This window comes from Notolepis coatsorum (genome assembly GCF_963971535.1).
Source record: "Notolepis coatsorum genome assembly, chromosome: 10".
NCBI lineage: Eukaryota > Metazoa > Chordata > Actinopteri > Aulopiformes > Paralepididae > Notolepis > Notolepis coatsorum.
Window position 1 is genome coordinate 119,488,882 of NC_140174.1, and position 12,500 is coordinate 119,501,381.

The 12,500-nt window shown below is 39.7% G+C and overlaps 1 protein-coding gene across 1 annotated transcript in view; it reads right to left on the reverse strand.

Moving 5' to 3' along the window:
• Positions 1-12,500, reverse strand: part of snx2 (sorting nexin 2) — a 139,606-nt gene that overhangs the window by 51,323 nt on the left and 75,783 nt on the right. The gene's annotated exons all lie outside the window — the stretch shown is intronic.

Below are 12,500 nucleotides of genomic sequence, written 5' to 3' on the forward strand. Positions count from 1 at the left end.
CCCACTCTCCTCTCCCCTACTCTCCTCTCCCCTACTCTCCTCTCCTCTCCCCTACTATCCTATCATCTCCCCTACTCTCCTCTCATGTCCCCTACTCTCCTATCCTCTCCTCTACTCTCCTATCCTCTCTCTTACTCTCCTATCCTCTCCCCTACTCTCCTCTCTCTTACTCTCCTATCCTCTCCCCTACTCTCCTCCCCTCTCCTCTCCTCTCCTCTCCCCTACTCTTCTATCCTCTCCCCTACTCTCGTATCCTCTCTCTTACTCTCCTACCCTCTCCCCTACTCGCCTATCCTCTACTCTCCTATCCTCTCCCCTACTCTCCTCCCCTCTCCTCTCCTCTCCCCTACTCTCGTATCCTCTCTCTTACTCTCCTACCCTCTCCCCTACTCGCCTATCCTCTCCTCTCCCTCTCAGACTTCTTACTAGAAAATAATCCTGTTAAGTTAAATACAAATAATAATGAATAAATAAACCAAACGACTGGCCTCAATCTAAAAATAAGGCTTTTATTTTTTTCTTCTCGATTCCGGAAAAGTAAACTTTTTTTAAAGATACGAGGCATTTCGTTGTGACAATGGCAAATGTACTCCAGGTACAATCTCATTTAATAGCAAAGCAGCCAAGAGGGATGGAGGAGGGGGGGGGGTCTCACAGGACCCAGAGGGGAGTTGACAAGAGGAAGGGGGGGGGGGGGGGGGGGGGGGTTCAAAAATAGCTTTCAATTGCACCCCCGGTCCCATCTAACCACATTGGTCCTCCCTGAGTTGCATTTCATTAACGCAGGGGACGGCGCCGGCGACACGGCCAGGGCGACAAGCGAACCAATACATCTGTTTAGCGCCGTGACACCGGGCCATTTATTCTGCCCGACGACGACGGCCCCCTTGTTCTACACGTAATCCCAAATCAGTTAAAGAGAGAGCGGCCGCCCGCCCCCCCCGATAAGAAAACATTAGACAGGTTCTGTTAGAGAGAGGGGGGCGACAGAGCAGGGAGGAAAACGCTGCCAGAGAGCAATAAAGCCGGACACAGTTTTCAGACATTTGCAGGTGGTGGGGTGGTGGGGGTCGAGGGGGGTCAGGGGGGGTTGGGGGTTTGTTGGGGGGGTGGGGGGGCCTCCGGCGGGCGTCTCAAAGCGTTTGCCCTTGTTGGGAAGTTATGGAGCTCCTCGTTCAGGAGAGGAAGTGGGGGATTCGAGCTGACCTGAAAAACTGAAAGCGATTCTCTTGGTTTTTGGGGTTTTACAGGAAGTGTGCGGTGGGGGAACCAGGTCCTCCTCCCTGGATTGGGATTTTTATTTTTTATTTATTTTATAAAAGCAAAGGCTCCTCCCACACTGTGCAACGTCCAACCCCCCCAAGTGAAATAACACAGTGCAATACCCACCCACTACTACCGTCTGACACTGTGATTGTTATTTTGTATATTGTTGTTATTTTGTATATTGTATTGTAACATTGTTTATTGTATAGTATCTTATGTTTCTGTATAGTATTCTATGGTTCTTGTATATTATGTTATGGTTCTTGTATAGTATTCTATGGTTCTTGTATTGTATGTTATGGTTCTTGTATAGTATTTTATGGTTCTTGTATTGTATGTTATGGTTCTTGTATAGTATTTTATGGTTCTTGTATAGTATGTTATGGTTCTTGTATAGTATCTTATGTTTCTGTATAATATGTTATGGTTCTTGTATAGTATTTTATGTTTCTGTATAGTATTTTATGTTTCTGTATAGTATTTTATGGTTCTGTATAGTATTTTATGGTTCTTGTATAATATTTTATGGTTCTTGTATAGTATTGTATGGTTCTTGTATAATATTTTATGGTTCTTGTATAGTATTTTATGGTTCTGTATAGTATGTTATGGTTCTTGTATAATATTTTATGGTTCTTGTATAGTATTTTATGGTTCTGTATAGTATGTTATGGTTCTTGTATAGTATTTTATGTTTCTGTATAGTATTTTATGGTTCTTGTATAATATTTTATGGTTCTTGTATAGTATTTTAGTCAAGTCAAGTCAAGAGTTTTAATTGTCACGGCATACAAGTATACAATGAAATGCGGGTGGTCTTGCCCGCAACGATGTGCAATACAGTGGTACAACATATAATAGAATCCAATAAAACAACAACATTGTGCAATAAACAGGTAACAGGTAACATGGTGTGACATCTCGGTATCTGTACATAGTTATTTACAGAGCATGTAGGACATGCTAGGTAGCTTTGGTAGTGCAATACACTGTTCCTGTTATACTAATTTAAAGTGGCCTTTCCTTTTGGCCATAAGTGTGCGTGTGTGCGGCATGAGTGTGTGCCCGCTCATGTTAAAGTGTTAAGTGGCTGCTAGTGTGTGAGCGTGCACAGCGTGCGTGTCGTGTGTGTGCTCATGTGTGCTTATGTGTGGATAGTTCAGTGTTCTGTGGTACTCAATGTTCATTGTTCAAGACTCTGATGGCCTGGGGGAAGAAGCTGAGCCTAAGCCTCTCTGTCCTAGTAGCTGGGGTTCGCAGGCGTCTGCCTGACCTCAGCAGCTGAAACAGGCTGTTATTGGGGTGGTGGGGGTCTTTCATTATTCTGCAGGCTCTGGATTTGCACCTCTTGTTGTATAGAACCTGCAGGGGAGGTAGTGCAATACCCGTGGTGCGCTCGGCTGAGCGCACCACTCTCTGTAGGGCCTTCTTGTCCTGTGCCGTGCTGTTTCCATACCAGGCAGTGATGTTTCCGGTCAGGATGCTCTCTACAGCTCCTGAGTAGAAGGACTGGAGTATCTTCCCCGATACTCTGAACTTCCTTAACTGTCTCAGGTGGTAGAGGCGCTGTTTCGCCTTCTTTACTACTGTGTCTATGTGTGTTGACCATGTCAGATCCTCTGAGATGTGGACCCCCAGGTACTTAAAGCTGCTCACCCTGTCCACGGTAGCCCCGTTAATCATCAGTGGTGTGTGTGTCTCCTGCTGTCCTCTCCTATAATCCACGATCAGCTCCTTGGTTTTACCAATGTTCAGGAGCAGGCTGTTGTCCTGGCACCAGCGTTCCAGTACCTCAACCTCCTCCCGGTAGGCCTTCTCGTCGTTGTCCGAGATCAGCCCCACCACCACCGTGTCGTCTGCGAACTTCACTATGGAGTTGGAGCTGAACTTGGCCACACAATCGTGTGTGTAGAGTGAGTACAGCAGGGGGCTCAGAACACAGCCCTGGGGGGACCCGATGCTCAGGGTGATGGTGTTGGAGGTCTGACCCCCCACCCTGACCGCCTGGGGTCTTTCACTCAGAAAGTCCAGTACCCAGGCGCTCAGGGCGGAGCTCAGACCCAGCTCGATCAGCTTGTCCACCAGTCTGGTGGGGACTATGGTGTTGAACGCTGAGCTGTAGTCAATGAACAACAGTCTCACATAGCCCCCCTTCTGACGGTCAAGGTGAGAGAGAGTGCTGTGCAGTACCTGGGAGACCGCGTCGTCAGTGGACCTGTTTGTCCTGTATGCAAATTGCATAGGGTCCATATCACTGGGGAGGGAGGCACAAATGTGGTCCTTGACCAGCCTCTCGAAACATTTCATGACCACAGAGGTGAGTGCCACCGGTCTGTAGTCATTTGGACATGTTGGGGAGGGTTTCTTCGGTACAGGGATGATGGTAGACATCTTGAAGCAGGCAGGGACCACTGACTCCGCCAGGGATTGATTAAATATGGCGGTGAACACCGGGGCAAGCTGGTTGGCACAGGACTTAAGTATGCGTCCTGTTATACCATCTGGGCCAGCAGCCTTCCTGGTGTTCACCTGCATAAATGCTCTTCTCACACTGTGTTCCGACAACGAGAGCGTCCCCGCCCCCCCGCGGTTGCCCCCCCCCCCCCCCCCCCCTCCACAACAGTCGGCGCGCCAGTGACGTCACTAGCCGGAGAGCCAGCAGCGCCACTGTCTACACCAAACCGGGCGTAGAAAGAGTTGAGCTTGTCCGCGAGGGAGGCGTCGTCGCTCCCTATTGAGGGGGCGCTGACTTTGTAGTCAGTTATTGTCTTCAGTCCCTGCCATAATCCTCTTGTGTCGTTTTGTGCCATTTGTGTCTCCAGTTTGTCAGCATATGTCCTCTTAGCAAGTTTAACGGCCTTGCGTAGAGTATAGACTGAAGCCTTATACTCCTCCATGTTTCCTGACTCTCTACCCAGGTTGTAAGCGGTGGTGCGAGAGTTCAGAGCTGCTCTAATAGTACTGTCCACCCACGGTTTCTGGTTTGGGAAAACCCGCACCTTTTTCCTGAGGACGATACTATCAGCTATTGTTGTTATATAGCTCACCACTGTGTCTGCGAGCTCGCTGACGTCACTGGCGCTGCCTTGGAACATGTCCCAATCCGTGTCTGCTAACACGTCCTGGAGCGTGGCATCTGATTCGTCAGTCCACTTCTTATGGTTCTGTATAGTATGTTATGGTTCTTGTATAGTATTTTATGGTTATTGTATAGTATGTTATGTTTCTTGTATAGTATGTTATGGTTCTTGTATAATATTTTATGTTTCTGTATAGTATTTTATGGTTCTTGTATAGTATTTTATGGTTCTTGTATAATATTTTATGGTTCTGTATAGTATTTTATGGTTCTTGTATAGTATTTTATGGTTCTTGTATAATATTTTATGGTTCTGTATAGTATGTTATGGTTCTTGTATAGTATTGTATGGTTCTTGTATAGTATTTTATGGTTATTGTATAGTATGTTATGTTTCTTGTATAGTATGTTATGGTTCTTGTATAATATTTTATGTTTCTGTATAGTATTTTATGGTTCTTGTATAGTATTGTATGGTTCTTGTATAATATTTTATGTTTCTGTATAGTATTTTATGGTTCTTGTATAGTATGTTATGGTTCTTGTATAGTATGTTTCTGTATAGTATTTTATGGTTCTTGTATAGTATGTTATGGTTCTTGTATAGTATGTTTCTGTATAGTATTTTATGGTTCTTGTATAGTATTGTATAGTATTTTATGGTTCTTGTATAGTATTTTATGGTTCTTGTATAGTATGTTTCTGTATAGTATTCTATGGTTCTTGTATAGTATTTTATGTTTCTTGTATAGTATCTTATGTTTCTGTATAGTATTCTATGGTTCTTGTATAGTATTTTATGGTTCTTGTATAGTATCTTATGTTTCTGTATAGTATTCTATGGTTCTTGTATAGTATTGTATGGTTCTTTATAGTATGTTATGGTTCTTTATAGTATTTTATGTTTCTCTTGTATTACCTGTGTGATTTTATATTCCACTACTGCACCTTAAAGGTGACATGCATTATAAATGGCTTTTTTCAGTGTCTAGCATTGTATTATAGTAATAGTAGTTAGTATCAATGTGTCTGTGTCTCTAAATACCATATTGACGGATTGCTCTCATTCATGTCCGACCATTTCCTGCTCCAGTTAATTAGGTCATTCTGATTTGACTCGCATCGTGACGTAACGAGGTGAGGATGGAGCGGATAGTGATCCGATTGGCTCTGTGGTTGGAGCCAATGCCCGCCCACAACCTAGGCAGCCCACACAGCGATAGCAGAGCGAGTGGAAATCTTCACTTCCTCAAACAGCGAGGCAGATAGTGTAACCCGACACCTCGACTGCACTCTGCGGGGGAGAGAGAGATAGAGAGAGCAGCGCTTGTTTACACAGGCACGGACGCAGCGTTTGTTTACACAGGCACGGACGCAGCGCTTGTTTACACAGTGCTCCGTGCCTCAGTCTCTCTCTATCTCTCTCTGTCTGCCAGTCGCAGACTGTGTGGATGACTGTCACTCAAAGTGCTTATGGGCGGAGCCAGGCCAACACAGCCTGAAATCCAGATGCTGGGAAATGAGGCTTTTGAGTACTTGATTAGAAATATAAAACAATGCATTTTTTTGAATAAAACCGTACAGAGGTGTTCCATAGACTCACAGGAATTGTGTAAAGTTGCCCAAATAGTGCTAGGAATAGCAATGCATGTCCCCTTTAAGTTCGAGTCCCAAATCTCGTTGTATGCAAATATAATGATAATAAAGTACAATCTAATCTAATCTAATCTAAAACTATTTTCGACAGATTTTTGTTTTGTGCAGCACAGCATTGTTTTATATAGTATATTAAAGAAAATGCATATTTTACAACACACAACATATTTAATGGTTTCTTCCCGGAGGGCGTGTGACATCACTGTCCTTCCCCCAGTCGGCCACGTCACGGACATCGTGTCGAACACCCTCATTTATTTTGTTGCAGGGGCAGCCTTAAGGTTCAGGGGGGCCGTTTCAACTTCAAATGACGGGGCCCTTATCTTATATTAACAACAGATTTGCTCATCAGGCGGAAAGCTACTGCTACTGAGCCAAACTCACCACGACGCAGCTCAACTAGACCCTGGAGATTTACATAACTTGGTTTATGTCAGGAGCTGAAGGTTTCTTCTACAAGGTGACAGTCAGTAAACATGTTTCTGTGTTGGTGATGTTGCCTTTTCGAGCGTTTCCACCGCGCATCAGTTATCCACATGGGCACAGTGTGCGCATTTGTGCTTTGGTGGATCCAGGGGCCTGCTAGTGAGGGGGGCCCATTTCAGTTGAAACGGGTGAAACGTAGCTAAGGCCGCCTATGGCTTCGCATGGCAAATTGTGGTCACTCACTCACTCGGTCAGTCAGTCAGTCACGGACGATCTGGCAGGGACGTTTTGCCAGACGCATGCGCAAGGTTGTGCTTGTTGGTTTCGGTGACACATCATCCATCTTGGATATAATATATTATATATATATATTATATTAGTTTTTATATATATAAATATCATTTGGTTCTTAAAAGGGATTGCTCTTATTGTCGGAGGCCTGACCCTATTTCCTGCTTTTACCAAAGACGAGGTTGATCAGTAGAATCCTTTCTCTGGCACAATGCCAGCTGTTCCTCATACTTCCTCATACTAGCTGCAGATAGTTGTTCAATGCAGATACAGTAGTTGTTCACCTTAGCATTTCAATACACTCTTCTGCTGATTGTACTGTAGATTGCACTATTTTACTCTGTCTAATCTATTTGATTATTTTATTACTCTTATTACAGGTTCTATCCGGTATTGAACTGTGTGGGTATCGAGCAGGAAGAAAGACTGTCAGGCTTTAAAACTGTGTGGGGGACCCAGGCCTGGAACTGCACCCTGAGAAGGAGGTTTGAGAGGGAGGTTCGAAGGGTTAAAATGGGTATCAAACAGGGAAGGTAAAGACGGTTTTAAACTGTTAAACAGTCATTCAGAACTATTCTATTGCATTATTTTTTGCATCATTTTACTCTGTAGATCAAATATTTTACAGTGAAATAAAATAGTTCTGGATTACTGTTCATCAGTTCAAAGTCGTCTTTACCTTCTCTGTTTGGTATCCACAGTTTAAAACCTTCCCTCCTGTTTTATACCCACTTTGACCCTTCGAACCTCCCACTCAGGGCAAACCTCCCTCTCAGGGTGCAGTTCCCTCTCTCAGGGTGCAGTTCTAGGCCTGGGCTGGGTCCTACAGTTTTAAAGCCTGACAGCAGTGGCGGCCGGCCGATAGTGGGCGCTAGAGCGCCGCCCTCCCTGGTTAAAAGAAGAAGAAGAAAGAATTATTTGCGAGGAGGAAGCAGCCTATTCATCCCCCAGCCGGGCCGGTGCCTAGCCCCCTCCACTCCGTTTTCATGGGCGCTCATTTCTGCTCCGCCATAATTGCGCATCTCACAGGGCAAAATGCAAATAAGTATAAATAAATACGTACGTACAACATAGCGCTGTCAAATACGATACCAGAGGGCGCTCGCTCGAGTGCCCGATGTAGTCACAATTGGCTGAGAGTGGCACGTGACATCGCGTCCCCAGACGTTGGGCTCTGGCTCTGCAGATATTATGCTATTCGAGGGGCTACTAGGAAATAGTAGCTGTCGGAAATTGATAATAATCACAAGATACTGTACATTCAGACAGTGTTGCATCTAACTAAATAGATTTATATGGACACTTTTATGGAAAGTTCAAGCCTGGAGTCTGGACCACAAAACTTCTCGAAGGGTCTTAGCTGGTTCGACAACAAACAACAACACGCTATAATGGCTAGCTGGATGCAGTCTGGACAGTGGACATATACATCAACAGTCTGGGACAGTGGATATATACATCAACAGTCTGGGACAGTGGATATACACTTTATCAAGCCCTCCTGGACCGCGTTTTTCAACTAAACAAAGTGAGTTGCGGTCTCTCTCTCTCTCGCTCTCTCTCTCTCTCTCGCTCTCTCTCGCTCTCTCTCGCTCTCTGTTATTGTTGAACTATAACTAATGAATTTCGCCGCGGGTGATGCATAATGGATGAATGAATGAATGGTAACTTGTTTAAAATGACAAGATATACATATGTGTTCATTATTGGATTGATCAGAGAGAGAGTGGAGTTTCTTTTGGATTTAAAAGAAGTGGATTATGGCTTGTTCAATATCTCGCCCAGTCTATGTTTGAATGAATGAATGAATGAAAACTTTATTTACCAGATTGCAGAATGGGTACAATACAGTACGGCTCAATACATACAATTGTTAAGGGGATGCAGACCAGAGAAAGACGTTTGTCTTGTTTACATCAGGGTCCCCCATTTTCAATTCATATCGATAGTTTAATAGCTAGCCTTGGCTCGTTTAACAATATGCAAAATATGTGTACAGCCCTGTACTCATACTGAAGTTATTCTTGGTATATACTACACATACTACTAGGTCTGATTGTGTAACAAATCGATTCCACGTTGCGCTGTGTGTGAGTGAGAGAGAGAGAGAGAAAGAGAGAGAAGGAGAGATAGAGGGGGATACTAATTAATTCCGCACCCCCCGAGGAGGAATTCACCAGCCGCCACTGCCTGACAGTCTTTCTTGTTTGATACCCACACAGTTTAATACCTGACAAGGTATTGTATGAAAGGTGCTATACAAATAAAGTGTATTATTATTATTATTATTATTATTATTATTATTATTATTATTATTATTATTATTATTATTATTATTATTATTATTATTATTATTATTATTATTATTATCAATGTGGTCTCGCTCCTGTCTGCCCAGACTGACTGAGGCCCAATGAAATGTACGCAACACTGTGGATCAGACGTCCGTGAGCCTGAGTCAGACTCTAGTTTATGGCTAACTATCAGGGGCTACAGAGTGGACGGTGCTGAGACAGGACTCTACCAATCAACACCAGCGTCGGTAAGTAATGAAGGTTATGGTTTAACTATATGTTCTAATAAAAGGTTATGGTTTAACTATATGTTCTAATAAAAGGTGATGGTTTAACTATATGTTCTAATAGAAGGTGATGGTTTAACTATATGTTCTAATAGAAGGTGATGGTTTAACTATATGTTCTAATAGAAGGTGATGGTTTAACTATATGTTCTAATAGAAGGTGATGGTTTAACTATATGTTCTAATAAAAGGTGATGGTTTAACTATATGTTCTAATAAAAGGTGATGGTTTAACTATATGTTCTAATAAAAGGTGATGGTTTAACTATATGTTCTAATAAAAGGTTATGGTTTAACTATATGTTCTATTAGAAGGTTATGGTTTTATATGTTCTAATAAAAGGTGATGGTTTAACTATATGTTCTAATAAAAGGTTATGGTTTAACTATATGTTCTATTAAAGGTTATGGTTTAACTATATGTTCTAATAAAAGGTGATGGTTTAACTATATGTTCTAATAAAAGGTGGTGGTTTAACTATATGTTCTAATAAAAGGTGATGGTTTAACTATATGCTCTAATAAAAGGTGATGGTTTAACTATATGTTCTAATAAAAGGTTATGGTTTAACTATATGTTCTATTAGAAGGTTATGGTTTAACTATATGTTCTAATAAAAGGTGATGGTTTAACTATATGTTCTAATAAAAGGTGATGGTTTAACTATATGTTCTAATAAAAGGTGATGGTTTAACTATATGTTCTAATAAAAGGTGATGGTTTAACTATATGTTCTAATAAAAGGTGATGGTTTAACTATATGTTCTATTAGAAGGTTATGGTTTAACTATATGTTCTAATAAAAGGTTATGGTTTAACTATATGTTGATTTTAGGAACTGCTTAAATCATATCTCTAATTAAAATTATAACTTAGGAATACAAATTGTCTGTATTATGTATCTATGTCATATGTCAGTTAGTAGGTAGGTGTGTAAACCTACCCACATTGTATGTTTGGTTTTGTTTGGTTTTTTGTTTATTGTTTTGTTGTTTATATTCTGTTTATATCTGTGTTCAGGCTCCCTCCAAAAGCTTTAAATAGCTTCTTGGGAGACCTGGCACATGCACACAATTGCGACATTGTTATATCACATGAGGATACTTACATGTAATGTATTGTGTGTGTGTGTGTGTGTGAATAAATTCATTCATTCATTCTAATAAAAGGTGATGGTTTAACTATATATTCTATTAGAGGGTTATGGTTTAACTATATGTTCTAATAAAAGGTGATGGTTTAACTATATGTTCTATTAGAAGGTGATGGTTTAACTATATGTTCTAATAAAAGGTGATGGTTTAACTATATGTTCTAATAAAAGGTGATGGTTTAACTATATGTTCTAATAAAAGGTGATGGTTTAACTATATGTTCTAATAAAAGGTGATGGTTTAACTATATGTTCTAATAAAAGATGATGGTTTAACTATATGTTCTAATAAAAGGTGATGGTTTAACTATATGTTCTAATAAAAGGTTATGGTTTAACTATATGTTCTATTAGAAGGTTATGGTTTAACTATATGTTCTAATAAAAGGTGATGGTTTAACTATATGTTCTAATAAAAGGTTATGGTTTAACTATATGTTCTATTAGAAGGTTATGGTTTAACTATATGTTCTAATAAAAGGTGATGGTTTAACTATATGTTCTAATAAAAGGTGGTGGTTTAACTATATGTTCTAATAAAAGGTGATGGTTTAACTATATGCTCTAATAAAAGGTGATGGTTTAACTATATGTTCTAATAAAAGGTTATGGTTTAACTATATGTTCTATTAGAAGGTTATGGTTTAACTATATGTTCTAATAAAAGGTGATGGTTTAACTATATGTTCTAATAAAAGGTGATGGTTTAACTATATGTTCTAATAAAAGGTGATGGTTTAACTATATGTTCTAATAAAAGGTGATGGTTTAACTATATGTTCTAATAAAAGGTGATGGTTTAACTATATGTTCTATTAGAAGGTTATGGTTTAACTATATGTTCTAATAAAAGGTTATGGTTTAACTATATGTTGATTTTAGGAACTGCTTAAATCATATCTCTAATTAAAATTATAACTTAGGAATACAAATTGTCTGTATTATGTATCTATGTCATATGTCAGTTAGTAGGTAGGTGTGTAAACCTACCCACATTGTATGTTTGGTTTTGTTTTGTTTTTTGTTTATTGTTTTGCTGTTTATATTCTGTTTATATCTGTGTTCAGGCTCCCTCCAAAAGCTTTAAATAGCTTCTTGGGAGACCTGGCACATGCACACAATTGCGACATTGTTATATCACATGAGGATACTTACATGTAATGTATTGTGTGTGTGTGTGAATAAATTCATTCATTCATTCTAATAAAAGGTGATGGTTTAACTATATGTTCTATTAGAGGGTTATGGTTTAACTATATGTTCTAATAAAAGGTGATGGTTTAACTATATGTTCTATTAGAAGGTGATGGTTTAACTATATGTTCTAATAAAAGGTGATGGTTTAACTATATGTTCTAATAAAAGGTGATGGTTTAACTATATGTTCTAATAAAAGGTGATGGTTTAACTATATGTTCTAATAAAAGGTGATGGTTTAACTATATGTTCTAATAAAAGGTGATGGTTTAACTATATGTTCTAATAAAAGGTGATGGTTTAACTATATGTTCTAATAGAAGGTGATGGCTTAACTATATGCTCTAATAAAAGGTGATGGTTTAACTATATGTTCTAATAAAAGGTGATGGTTTAACTATATGTTCTAATAAAAGGTGATGGTTTAACTATATGTTCTATTAGAAGGTTATGGTTTAACTATATGTTCTAATAAAAGGTGATGGTTTAACTATATGTTCTAATAAAAGGTGATGGTTTAACTATATGTTCTAATAGAAGGTGATGGTTTAACTATATGCTCTAATAAAAGGTGATGGTTTAACTATATGTTCTAATAGAAGGTGATGGTTTAACTATATGTTCTAATAGAAGGTGATGGTTTAACTATATGTTCTAATAAAATGTGATGGTTTAACTATATGCTCTAATAAAAGGTGATGGTTTAACTATAGGTTTAACTATATGTTCTAATAAAAGGTGATGGTTTAACTATATGTTCTAATAAAAGGTGATGGTTTAACTATATGTTATAATAAAAGGTGATGGTTTAACTATATGTTCTAATAAAAGGTGATGGTTTAACTATATG